The sequence below is a fragment of the Anomaloglossus baeobatrachus genome, chromosome 5, assembly GCF_048569485.1.
Source record: "Anomaloglossus baeobatrachus isolate aAnoBae1 chromosome 5, aAnoBae1.hap1, whole genome shotgun sequence".
NCBI lineage: Eukaryota > Metazoa > Chordata > Amphibia > Anura > Aromobatidae > Anomaloglossus > Anomaloglossus baeobatrachus.
Genome location: NC_134357.1, coordinates 25,626,091 through 25,640,567, shown reverse-complemented (window position 1 = coordinate 25,640,567; position 14,477 = coordinate 25,626,091). Strand labels below are relative to the sequence as shown.

General features: G+C 47.5%; 2 protein-coding genes across 2 annotated transcripts in view; one reads left to right on the top strand and one right to left on the bottom strand.

Moving 5' to 3' along the window:
- The window catches only part of TAPBPL (TAP binding protein like), a 112,051-nt gene extending 98,478 nt beyond the window's left edge, over nucleotides 1-13,573 (bottom strand). The window contains exon 1 of the mRNA XM_075348335.1: nucleotides 13,385-13,573. The gene's annotated coding sequence lies outside the window, so the exon portion shown is untranslated. The remainder of the gene's footprint in view (nucleotides 1-13,384) is intronic.
- The window catches only part of LPAR5 (lysophosphatidic acid receptor 5), a 48,521-nt gene that overhangs the window by 23,303 nt on the left and 10,741 nt on the right, over nucleotides 1-14,477 (top strand).

Below are 14,477 nucleotides of genomic sequence, written 5' to 3'. Positions count from 1 at the left end.
CACAGAGGCAGCCTGCCACAACGATGAGTGACAGAGCATCCCTGCAGGAGGGGAGAGCAAGGAGTGCAGAGACAGTGTGCTGTGTATGGGAGACATCGTAGCCGCTTGTCTCCATCCACCAGCTCAGAGACAACTGAAATGTAGAGATTGTGCCTGCCAAGGGGAAAACTGGTGAAAAATGCAGGATACAAGTCATATAATGGTCAGATATTGTGTTATTCTTCGTGTACACACGTGGCAGCTTAACCTTAACATATGGTGCCCTCAAAAAGTATTCATACCCTGTAAACTTTTCCACTTTCTTTTTACGTTATACACCCCAAATTTTTTACAACTCCTTTAAGAAAAATGTGTCCTCAAAATCTTGTGACCACAGGTTCCCATGAACTAACTGAAAATGTACAGAGGAACTGAGCAGAAAGTTCATATTTCCCCTGCAGCGCCACCACAGGTGTAATAAAGCATTACAAGGTCCTATGTAATGCAAGGATGAGCCGCTTTGATGTAATCTGGCTGGTGCACTTGGTGCACTCTACTATTCGGCAGACAGGCCTCTCCCATACACGTGACCCAAGTCTGCAATGCGATTGATTGATGACGCATGCAGCCTGTAAGACGGGAACGCCCAATGTCCTCAGTAATGATGGGATCTGTGTGCACTGTATGACCTGGTGATGGATGTCACACAGACTATGGATGATGTGGATACTTACAGTTAGCTCAGCTTTTCCTTGTAATTTCTATGCAACAAGTGAAACAAAGGACTGGTCAGTGTGATAGCAGGTGGTTGACTTGATCCTCCCCATTTATGTCATCCGAAAATTATATAATTCTCGCCTAGGGGTGCATCTTTGCTGGCGCCAACTCGCCCAAGGGGCTTCCTTAATGGCGCTCTCTCCTGGGGAGCCTTATTGCTTTCTGACGCTCTCTCGTCTGGGGAACTTTTTTGCTTTCTGGTGCCCTCTCATGTGGTGGGCTTTGTTGCTTTCTTGTGCCCACTTGCCAGGGGAGCCTTTTTGCTTTCTGGTGCCCTCTGGCATGGGGAGCTTTTTTACTTTCTGGTGCCCTCTCCCCTGAGTAGCCTTGTTGCTTTCTGGTGCCCTCTCACTGGGGGACTTTGTTGCTTTCTGGCACCCTCTCACAGGGGGACTTTGTTGCTTTCTGGTACCCTCTCACAGGGGGACTTTGTTGCTTTCTGGTACCCTCTCACAGGGGGACTTTGTTGCTTTCTGGTACCCTCTCACAGGGGGACTTTGTTGCTTTCTGGCGCCCTCTCACAGGGGGACTTTGTTGCTTTCTGGCACCCTCTCACAGGGGGACTTTGTTGCTTTCTGGCACCCTCTCACAGGGGGACTTTGTTGCTTTCTGGTACCCTCTCACAGGGGGACTTTGTTGCTTTCTGGCACCCTCTCACTGGGGGACTTTGTTGCTTTCTGGCACCCTCTCACTGGGGGACTTTGTTGCTTTCTGGCACCCTCTCACTGGGGGACTTTGTTGCTTTCTGGCACCCTCTCACTGGGGGACTTTGTTGCTTTCTGGTACCCTCTCACTGGGGGACTTTGTTGCTTTCTGGTACCCTCTCACTGGGGGACTTTGTTGCTTTCTGGTACCCTCTCACTGGGGGACTTTGTTGCTTTCTGGTACCCTCTCACTGGGGGACTTTGTTGCTTTCTGGTGCCCTCTCACTGGGGGACTTTGTTGCTTTCTGGTGCCCTCTCACTGGGGGACTTTGTTGCTTTCTGGTGCCCTCTCACTGGGGGACTTTGTTGCTTTCTGGTACCCTCTCACAGGGGGACTTTGTTGCTTTCTGGCACCCTCTCACAGGGGGACTTTGTTGCTTTCTGGTACCCTCTCACAGGGGGACTTTGTTGCTTTCTGGTACCCTCTCACAGGGGGACTTTGTTGCTTTCTGGTACCCTCTCACAGGGGGACTTTGTTGCTTTCTGGTACCCTCTCACAGGGGGACTTTGTTGCTTTCTGGTACCCTCTCACAGGGGGACTTTGTTGCTTTCTGGTACCCTCTCACAGGGGGACTTTGTTGCTTTCTGGTACCCTCTCACAGGGGGACTTTGTTGCTTTCTGGTGCCCTCTCACAGGGGGACTTTGTTGCTTTCTGGCGCCCTCTCACAGGGGGACTTTGTTGCTTTCTGGCGCCCTCTCACAGGGGGGCTTTGTTGCTTTCTGGCGCCCTCTCACTGGGGGGCTTTGTTGCTTTCTGGCGCCCTCTCACAGGGGGACTTTGTTGCTTTCTGGCGCCCTCTCACAGGGGGACTTTGTTGCTTTCTGGCGCCCTCTCACAGGGGGACTTTGTTGCTTTCTGGCGCCCTCTCACAGGGGGACTTTGTTGCTTTCTGGCACCCTCTCACAGGGGGACTTTGTTGCTTTCTGGCACCCTCTCACAGGGGGACTTTGTTGCTTTCTGGCACCCTCTCACAGGGGGACTTTGTTGCTTTCTGGTACCCTCTCACAGGGGGACTTTGTTGCTTTCTGGCACCCTCTCACTGGGGGACTTTGTTGCTTTCTGGCACCCTCTCACTGGGGGACTTTGTTGCTTTCTGGCACCCTCTCACTGGGGGACTTTGTTGCTTTCTGGCACCCTCTCACTGGGGGACTTTGTTGCTTTCTGGTACCCTCTCACTGGGGGACTTTGTTGCTTTCTGGTACCCTCTCACTGGGGGACTTTGTTGCTTTCTGGTACCCTCTCACTGGGGGACTTTGTTGCTTTCTGGTACCCTCTCACTGGGGGACTTTGTTGCTTTCTGGTGCCCTCTCACTGGGGGACTTTGTTGCTTTCTGGTGCCCTCTCACTGGGGGACTTTGTTGCTTTCTGGTGCCCTCTCACTGGGGGACTTTGTTGCTTTCTGGTACCCTCTCACAGGGGGACTTTGTTGCTTTCTGGTACCCTCTCACAGGGGGACTTTGTTGCTTTCTGGTACCCTCTCACAGGGGGACTTTGTTGCTTTCTGGTACCCTCTCACAGGGGGACTTTGTTGCTTTCTGGTACCCTCTCACAGGGGGACTTTGTTGCTTTCTGGTACCCTCTCACAGGGGGACTTTGTTGCTTTCTGGTACCCTCTCACAGGGGGACTTTGTTGCTTTCTGGTACCCTCTCACAGGGGGACTTTGTTGCTTTCTGGTACCCTCTCACAGGGGGACTTTGTTGCTTTCTGGTGCCCTCTCACAGGGGGGCTTTGTTGCTTTCTGGCGCCCTCTCACAGGGGGGCTTTGTTGCTTTCTGGCGCCCTCTCACTGGGGGGCTTTGTTGCTTTCTGGCGCCCTCTCACTGGGGGGCTTTGTTGCTTTCTGGCGCCCTCTCACTGGGGGGCTTTGTTGCTTTCTGGCGCCCTCTCACTGGGGGGCTTTGTTGCTTTCTGGCGCCCTCTCACTGGGGGGCTTTGTTGCTTTCTGGCGCCCTCTCACTGGGGGGCTTTGTTGCTTTCTGGCGCCCTCTCACAGGGGGACTTTGTTGCTTTCTGGCACCCTCTCACAGGGGGACTTTGTTGCTTTCTGGCACCCTCTCACAGGGGGACTTTGTTGCTTTCTGGTACCCTCTCACAGGGGGACTTTGTTGCTTTCTGGTACCCTCTCACAGGGGGACTTTGTTGCTTTCTGGTACCCTCTCACAGGGGGACTTTGTTGCTTTCTGGTACCCTCTCACAGGGGGACTTTGTTGCTTTCTGGTACCCTCTCACAGGGGGACTTTGTTGCTTTCTGGTACCCTCTCACAGGGGGACTTTGTTGCTTTCTGGTACCCTCTCACAGGGGGACTTTGTTGCTTTCTGGTACCCTCTCACAGGGGGACTTTGTTGCTTTCTGGTACCCTCTCACAGGGGGACTTTGTTGCTTTCTGGTACCCTCTCACTGGGGGACTTTGTTGCTTTCTGGTACCCTCTCACAGGGAGACTTTGTTGCTTTCTGGTACCCTCTCACTGGGGGACTTTGTTGCTTTCTGGTACCCTCTCACTGGGGGACTTTGTTGCTTTCTGGTACCCTCTCACTGGGGGACTTTGTTGCTTTCTGGTACCCTCTCACTGGGGGACTTTGTTGCTTTCTGGTACCCTCTCACTGGGGGACTTTGTTGCTTTCTGGTGCCTTCTTGTCTGGTAAACCTTGTAGCTTTCTGGTGCCCTCTCGCCTGGGGGGCTTTGCTGCATTCTGTTGCCTTCTCACCTGGGGGGCTTTGTAGCTTACTGGCACCCTCTCGCCTGGATGTCTTTGTTGCTTTTTGGTGCCCTCATGTCTGGTGAACATTGTTGCTTTCTGGTGCCCTCTCGCCAGGGGGGCGTTGTTGCTTTCTGGTGCCCTCTCACCAGGGGGGCTTTGTTGCTTTCTGGTGCCCTCTTGTCTGGGGGGGGCTTTGTTGCTTCCTGCAGCCCTCTTATTTGGGAGCTTTGCTGCATTCTGGCACCCTCTCAGTGGCGGACATTCCTTGCCCTTGCTTGCACTTATGACCCCATAGAGTACTTTCCGATGCCCCATGTACATTCACTAAGTACTCTTTGCATTGTGACATATTTCATGGTAGTTAGATGCTCGGGTCGATCTCCTAAATGGTGGTCCTGTGTTCCCACATTCACCAGAGATTGTCACGTTCACATCGTCCACAGAATAAAATGATGAGTGACCGTGGATGTGCGGCCTCTTCTCCGCTGTATGCGGTGAAACGTGCAAAATGTATTGAATTCCTGTTCTCCTTGGACAGATCGATTTTTATGGTGGAGGTGGCACATGGTGCTGCTGGTACATGACGAGCTTCTCCTCCGCTGCACCCACACAATTATTGGAAATGTGGAAAGGAACTTGGAGAATAACTGCACCCCCATGATTCTGATAATCGGCATCAAACCCCCTGTGTTTATTTTTCATGTCCGATTTTGGATTCCAGAAATCTCCACCATCATGTGGGGCTTCATGCGGCCGTTAAGGAAAGTGATTCATATGGTGTGATAGACCTCTAAAATTAGATAAAAAGTAAAAAGGAAATGAAAAATCACAAGTTGATGAATGTGATAAAATAACGTGTAAACCACAGAACATAACTGGTTTTGCAATCTGGGGGAGGGGGCTGTCATGACACATGAGGGGGCTGATTTTATTCCATTAAAATGATTGTTTTGCTTTTTTTTTTATAAAAAAAAGGAGGTAAAAACCTACTATTTAAGCCCTTAAACACTTAGATCACTGATCCTGAATTATGGACGTGGTCGTCGAGTGCGGTTCCAAAATCCATCTAGTAAAGCCACAACAGGCTCTAATGATGAGACGATAGATTTTGGCAATGGTGTAAATAGAGTTCGATAGGCCCTGATGCAAAATTTGGACCTGGGCCCCCATACACTGACACTCGAGATACAGGATAATTACACCGATACTCGGCTCTTTCTCTCATCACCTGGATTTCCCATGCTCTGAAATCCCTCCATCAGCATCCAGCTTTCCTATTTTCTGATATCCATCTTGTCCTTGGTACCCTGCTTTCCCATGCTTTGCTGTTCATCTTTATTTCAGCACCCAGCTTTCCCATGCTCTGAAATCACTCCATCAGCACCCAGCTTTCCCATGCTCTGAAATCACTCCATCAGCACCCAGCTTTCCCATGCTCTGAAATCACTCCATCAGCACCCAGCTTTGCTATGTTCTTGGTATCCATCTTGTCCTCGGCACCCAGCTTTCCCATGCTCTGCTATACATCTTTACCTCAGCATGGAGATTTCGTTTGATATCAGGGCATGGAAAAGCTGGATGCTGAGGGAAAGATGTATAGCAGAGCATGGAAAAGCTGGGTGCTGAGGGAAAAAGCCTCGTTCACCCAGCCATCCCATCCCATGCTGGAATCTTTGTCACCTATCCTTGTATATATGCCCCCATCCTGGTACATATGATCCCCATCACACCGCACACTTTAAAAAAAATATAACAATTATACTCAACTTCCGTCTGCTGCCCCAGTGCATGGTGTTCTTTTCTGATACAGTTTTTATATATGCACTCATATACCCCTACATAGAAACACACAATGTATACTGTACATACAGTCCTAGTATACTGTGCACAATATTACATTTACTGTATACCATATACACACTTATATACAATACAAAATTATATACATTATATGCCAACTATATACATTAAATACTACCCACATACACTATATACTACCCACTGATATACACCATATACTACACCCATACACACTGATATACATCATACACTAACCCTATACACACTGATATACACCATACACTATCCCCATACACACTGATATACACCATACACTAGCCCCATACACACTAATATACACCATACACTATCCCCATACACACTGCTATACACCATACACTATCCCCATACACACTGCTATACACCATACACTAGCCCCATACACACTGCTATACACCATACAGTATCCCCATACACACTGCTATACACCATACACTAGCCCCATACACACTGATATACAGTATACACTATCCCCATACACATTGATATACACCATATACTACCCACATACACTATATACTACCCACTGATATACACCATATACTACACCCATACACACTGATATACACCCCCATACACACTGCTATACACCATACACTATCCCCATACACACTGCTATACACCATACACTAGCCCCATACACACTGCTATACACCATACACTAGCCCCATACACACTGCTATACACCATACACTAGCCCCATACACACTGATATACACCATATACTATCCCCATACACACTGATATACACCATATACTATCCCCATACACACTGATATACACTATATACTACCCACTGATATACACCATATACTACACCCATACACTGATATACACCCCCATACACACTGCTATACACCATACACTATCCCCATACACACTGCTATACACCATACACTATCCCCATACACACTGCTATACACCATACACTATCCCCATACACACTGCTATACACCATACACTATCCCCATACACACTGCTATACACCATACACTATCCCCATACACACTGCTATACACCATACACTATCCCCATACACACTGCTATACACCATACACTATCCCCATACACACTGCTATACACCATACACTATCCCCATACACACTGCTATACACCATACACTATCCCCATACACACTGCTATACACCATACACTATCCCCATACACACTGCTATACACCATACACTATCCCCATACACACTGCTATACACCATACACTATCCCCATACACACTGCTATACACCATACACTATCCCCATACACACTGCTATACACCATACACTATCCCCATACACACTGCTATACACCATACACTATCCCCATACACACTGCTATACACCATACACTATCCCCATACACACTGCTATACACCATACACTATCCCCATACACACTGCTATACACCATACACTATCCCCATACACACTGCTATACACCATACACTATCCCCATACACACTGCTATACACCATACACTATCCCCATACACACTGCTATACACCATACACTATCCCCATACACACTGCTATACACCATACACTATCCCCATACACACTGCTATACACCATACACTATCCCCATACACACTGCTATACACCATACACTATCCCCATACACACTGCTATACACCATACACTATCCCCATACACACTGCTATACACCATACACTATCCCCATACACACTGCTATACACCATACACTATCCCCATACACACTGCTATACACCATACACTATCCCCATACACACTGCTATACACCATACACTATCCCCATACACACTGCTATACACCATACACTATCCCCATACACACTGCTATACACCATACACTATCCCCATACACACTGCTATACACCATACACTATCCCCATACACACTGCTATACACCATACACTATCCCCATACACACTGCTATACACCATACACTATCCCCATACACACTGCTATACACCATACACTATCCCCATACACACTGCTATACACCATACACTATCCCCATACACACTGCTATACACCATACACTATCCCCATACACACTGCTATACACCATACACTATCCCCATACACACTGCTATACACCATACACTATCCCCATACACACTGCTATACACCATACACTATCCCCATACACACTGCTATACACCATACACTATCCCCATACACACTGCTATACACCATACACTATCCCCATACACACTGCTATACACCATACACTATCCCCATACACACTGCTATACACCATACAGTATCCCCATACACACTGCTATACACCATACAGTATCCCCATACACACTGCTATACACCATACGCTATCCCCATACACACTGATATACACCATACACTATCCCCATACACACTGATATACAGTATACACTATCCCCATACACATTGATATACACCATACACTAGCCCCATACACACTGATATACACCATACACTATCCCCATACACACTGATATACAGTATACACTATCCCCATACACATTGATATACACCATACACTAGCCCCATACACACTGATATACAGTATACACTATCCCCATACACATTGATATACACCATATACTACCCACATACACTATATACTACCCACTGATATACACCATATACTACACCCATACACACTGATATACACCATACACTATCCCCATACACACTGCTATACACCATACACTAGCCCCATACACACTGCTATACACCATACACTAGCCCCATACACACTGATATACACCATATACTATCCCCATACACATTGATATACACCATATACTACCCACATACACTATATACTACCCACTGATATACACCATATACTACACCCATACACTGATATACACCCCCATACACACTGCTATACACCATACACTATCCCCATACACACTGCTATACACCATACACTATCCCCATACACACTGCTATACACCATACACTATCCACATACACACTGCTATACACCATACACTATCCCCATACACACTGCTATACACCATACGCTATCCCCATACACACTGCTATACACCATACGCTATCCCCATACACACTGCTATACACCATACGCTATCCCCATACACACTGCTATACACCATACGCTATCCCCATACACACTGCTATACACCATACGCTATCCCCATACACACTGCTATACACCATACGCTATCCCCATACACACTGCTATACACCATACACTATCCCCATACACACTGCTATACACCATACACTATCCCCATACACACTGCTATACACCATACACTATCCCCATACACACTGCTATACACCATACACTATCCCCATACACACTGCTATACACCATACACTAGCCCCATACACACTGCTATACACCATACACTAGCCCCATACACACTGCTATACACCATACACTAGCCCCATACACACTGCTATACACCATACACTAGCCCCATACACACTGCTATACACCATACACTAGCCCCATACACACTGCTATACACCATACACTAGCCCCATACACACTGCTATACACCATACACTAGCCCCATACACACTGCTATACACCATACACTAGCCCCATACACACTGCTATACACCATACACTAGCCCCATACACACTGATATACACCATACACTAGCCCCATACACACTGCTATACACCATACACTAGCCCCATACACACTGCTATACACCATACACTATCCCCATACACACTGATATACACCCTACACTATCCCCATACACACTGATATACACTATATACTATCCCCATACACACTGCTATACACCATACACTATCCCCATACACACTGATATACACCCTACACTATCCCCATACACACTGATATACACTATATACTATCCCCATACACACTGCTATACACCATACACTATCCCCATACACACTGATATACAGTATACACTATCCCCCTACACACTGATATACACCATATACTATCCTCATACACACTGCTATACACCATACACTATCCCCATACACACTGCTATACACCATACACTAGCCCCATACACACTGCTATACACCATACACTAGCCACATACACACTGCTATACACCATACACTATCCCCATACACACTGCTATACACCATACACTATCCCCATACACACTGCTATACACCATACACTATCCCCATACACACTGCTATACACCATACACTATCCCCATACACACTGCTATACACCATACACTATCCCCATACACACTGCTATACACCATACACTATCCCCATACACACTGCTATACACCATACACTATCCCCATACACACTGCTATACACCATACACTAGCCACATACACACTGCTATACACCATACACTAGCCCCATACACACTGCTATACACCATACACTATCCCCATACACACTGCTATACACCATACACTATCCCCATACACACTGCTATACACCATACACTATCCCCATACACACCATACACTATCCCCATACACACTGATATACACCATACACTATCCCCATACACACTGCTATACACCATACACTAGCCCCATACACACTGATATACACTAGCCCCCTACCCACTGCTATACACCATACACTATCCCCATACACACTGCTATACACCATACACTATCCCCATACACACTGCTATACACCATACACTATCCCCATACACACTGCTATACACCATACACTAGCCCCATACACACTGCTATACACCATACACTAGCCCCATACACACTGATATACACCATATACTATCCCCATACACATTGATATACACCATATACTACCCACATACACTATATACTACCCACTGATATACACCATATACTACACCCATACACACTGATATACACCATACACTATCCCCATACACACTGCTATACACCATACACTAGCCCCATACACACTGCTATACACCATACACTAGCCCCATACACACTGATATACACCATATACTATCCCCATACACATTGATATACACCATATACTACCCACATACACTATATACTACCCACTGATATACACCATATACTACACCCATACACTGATATACACCCCCATACACACTGCTATACACCATACACTATCCCCATACACACTGCTATACACCATACACTATCCCCATACACACTGCTATACACCATACACTATCCACATACACACTGCTATACACCATACACTATCCCCATACACACTGCTATACACCATACGCTATCCCCATACACACTGCTATACACCATACGCTATCCCCATACACACTGCTATACACCATACGCTATCCCCATACACACTGCTATACACCATACGCTATCCCCATACACACTGCTATACACCATACGCTATCCCCATACACACTGCTATACACCATACGCTATCCCCATACACACTGCTATACACCATACACTATCCCCATACACACTGCTATACACCATACACTATCCCCATACACACTGCTATACACCATACACTATCCCCATACACACTGCTATACACCATACACTATCCCCATACACACTGCTATACACCATACACTAGCCCCATACACACTGCTATACACCATACACTAGCCCCATACACACTGCTATACACCATACACTAGCCCCATACACACTGCTATACACCATACACTAGCCCCATACACACTGCTATACACCATACACTAGCCCCATACACACTGCTATACACCATACACTAGCCCCATACACACTGCTATACACCATACACTAGCCCCATACACACTGCTATACACCATACACTAGCCCCATACACACTGCTATACACCATACACTAGCCCCATACACACTGATATACACCATACACTAGCCCCATACACACTGCTATACACCATACACTAGCCCCATACACACTGCTATACACCATACACTATCCCCATACACACTGATATACACCCTACACTATCCCCATACACACTGATATACACTATATACTATCCCCATACACACTGCTATACACCATACACTATCCCCATACACACTGATATACACCCTACACTATCCCCATACACACTGATATACACTATATACTATCCCCATACACACTGCTATACACCATACACTATCCCCATACACACTGATATACAGTATACACTATCCCCCTACACACTGATATACACCATATACTATCCTCATACACACTGCTATACACCATACACTATCCCCATACACACTGCTATACACCATACACTAGCCCCATACACACTGCTATACACCATACACTAGCCACATACACACTGCTATACACCATACACTATCCCCATACACACTGCTATACACCATACACTATCCCCATACACACTGCTATACACCATACACTATCCCCATACACACTGCTATACACCATACACTATCCCCATACACACTGCTATACACCATACACTATCCCCATACACACTGCTATACACCATACACTATCCCCATACACACTGCTATACACCATACACTATCCCCATACACACTGCTATACACCATACACTAGCCACATACACACTGCTATACACCATACACTAGCCCCATACACACTGCTATACACCATACACTATCCCCATACACACTGCTATACACCATACACTATCCCCATACACACTGCTATACACCATACACTATCCCCATACACACCATACACTATCCCCATACACACTGATATACACCATACACTATCCCCATACACACTGCTATACACCATACACTAGCCCCATACACACTGATATACACTAGCCCCCTACCCACTGCTATACACCATACACTATCCCCATACACACTGCTATACACCATACACTATCCCCATACACACTGCTATACACCATACACTATCCCCATACACACTGCTATACACCATACACTATCCCCATACACACTGCTATACACCATACACTAGCCCCATACACACTGATATACACTATACACTATCCCCCTACACACTGCTATACACCATACAGTATCCCCATACACACTGATATACACCATACACTATCCCCATACACACTGCTATACACCATACACTATCCCCATACACACTGCTATACACCATACACTAGCCCCATACACACTGATATACACCATACACTATCCCCATACACACTGCTATACACCATACACTATCCCCATACACACTGCTATACACCATACACACTGCTATACACCATACACTATCCCCATACACACTGATATACACTATCCCCATACACACTGCTATACACCATACACTAGCCCCATACACACTGCTATACACCATACACTAGCCCCATACACACTGATATACACCATATACTATCCTCATACACATTGATATACACCATATACTAGCCACATACACACTGATATACACCATATACTATCCCCATACACACTGATATACACTATATACTATCCACATACACACTATATACTGCATACACACTATTACATGTACTTACCTATGCTGAAGTCAGTCTGCAGGAGCAGCGGGGCCCTCACATCCCGGCCCCATCACAGGGTTGCAGCCATGTCTGCAGGAAATGGAGGACACAGCACAGAACAGGACTGGGAGCTGAGCTGCTCCTGTCACAGGTTTTAATGCTACAGCTGCCATGTTCTCTTTCCTCTCCCTCAGCTCTCAATCCCGAGTGCTTCTAGTGACAAGAGGGAGAGGGAGGGAGAGGGAGGGAGAGGGAGGGAGAGGGAGGGAGAGGGAGGGAGAGGGAGGGAGAGGGAGGGAGAGGGAAGGAGAGGGAGGGAGAGGGAGGGAGAGGGAGGGAGAGGGAGAGGGAGAGGGAGGGGGAGGGAGGGGGAGGGAGAGGGAGGGGGAGGGAGAGGGAGAGGGAGGGGGAGGGAGAGGGAGAGGGAGGGGGAGGGAGGGAGAGGGAGGGGGAGGGAGGGGGAGGGAGGGAGGGGGAGGGAGGGGGAGGGAGAGGGAGGGAGAGGGGGAGGGAGGGGGAGAGGGAGGGGGAGGGAGGGGGAGAGGGAGGGAGGGGGAGGGAGGGGGAGGGAGAGGGAGGGAGGGAGAGAGAGGGAGAGGGAGGGAGAGGGAGGGAGAGGGAGGGAGAGGGAGGGAGAGGGAGAGAGAGGGAGAGGCTCCACTGACCATTAGGTTCCCTGCAGCTCACAATGGCAGCAGTACCACACTCCACACACTAAAAGCCTGCGACGCAGCAGGGCCAGTGAGCCCGAGGTCACAGGCAGGAAGATGTTAGAGGGGCAGAGCCCAGCGCTGTCGGCCACTTGTATTACAACTAGTACAGGAACAGCGCAGCTCCTCTCTCCTGCTTCCGTGCAGGGTGGGCGCCGGGCCCCTAAGCTGCCGGGCCCGGTCGCAGTTGCGACCTCTGCTATCGCAGTTGTTATGCCTGTGAATTTTGGTGCAAGACGACAACAGATGGTGATATCCCTGAATGTCAGTCACCAAGAGAGGCTTAATATTGGAGACAGAGGCTAAATTTATAAAGGTGGTTCCACTTAGAGGGATTGTCCACTTTGGACAACCGCTCTTCATTGAGCAGATTAGTGCTGCTCACTTCTGACACCGCCTTA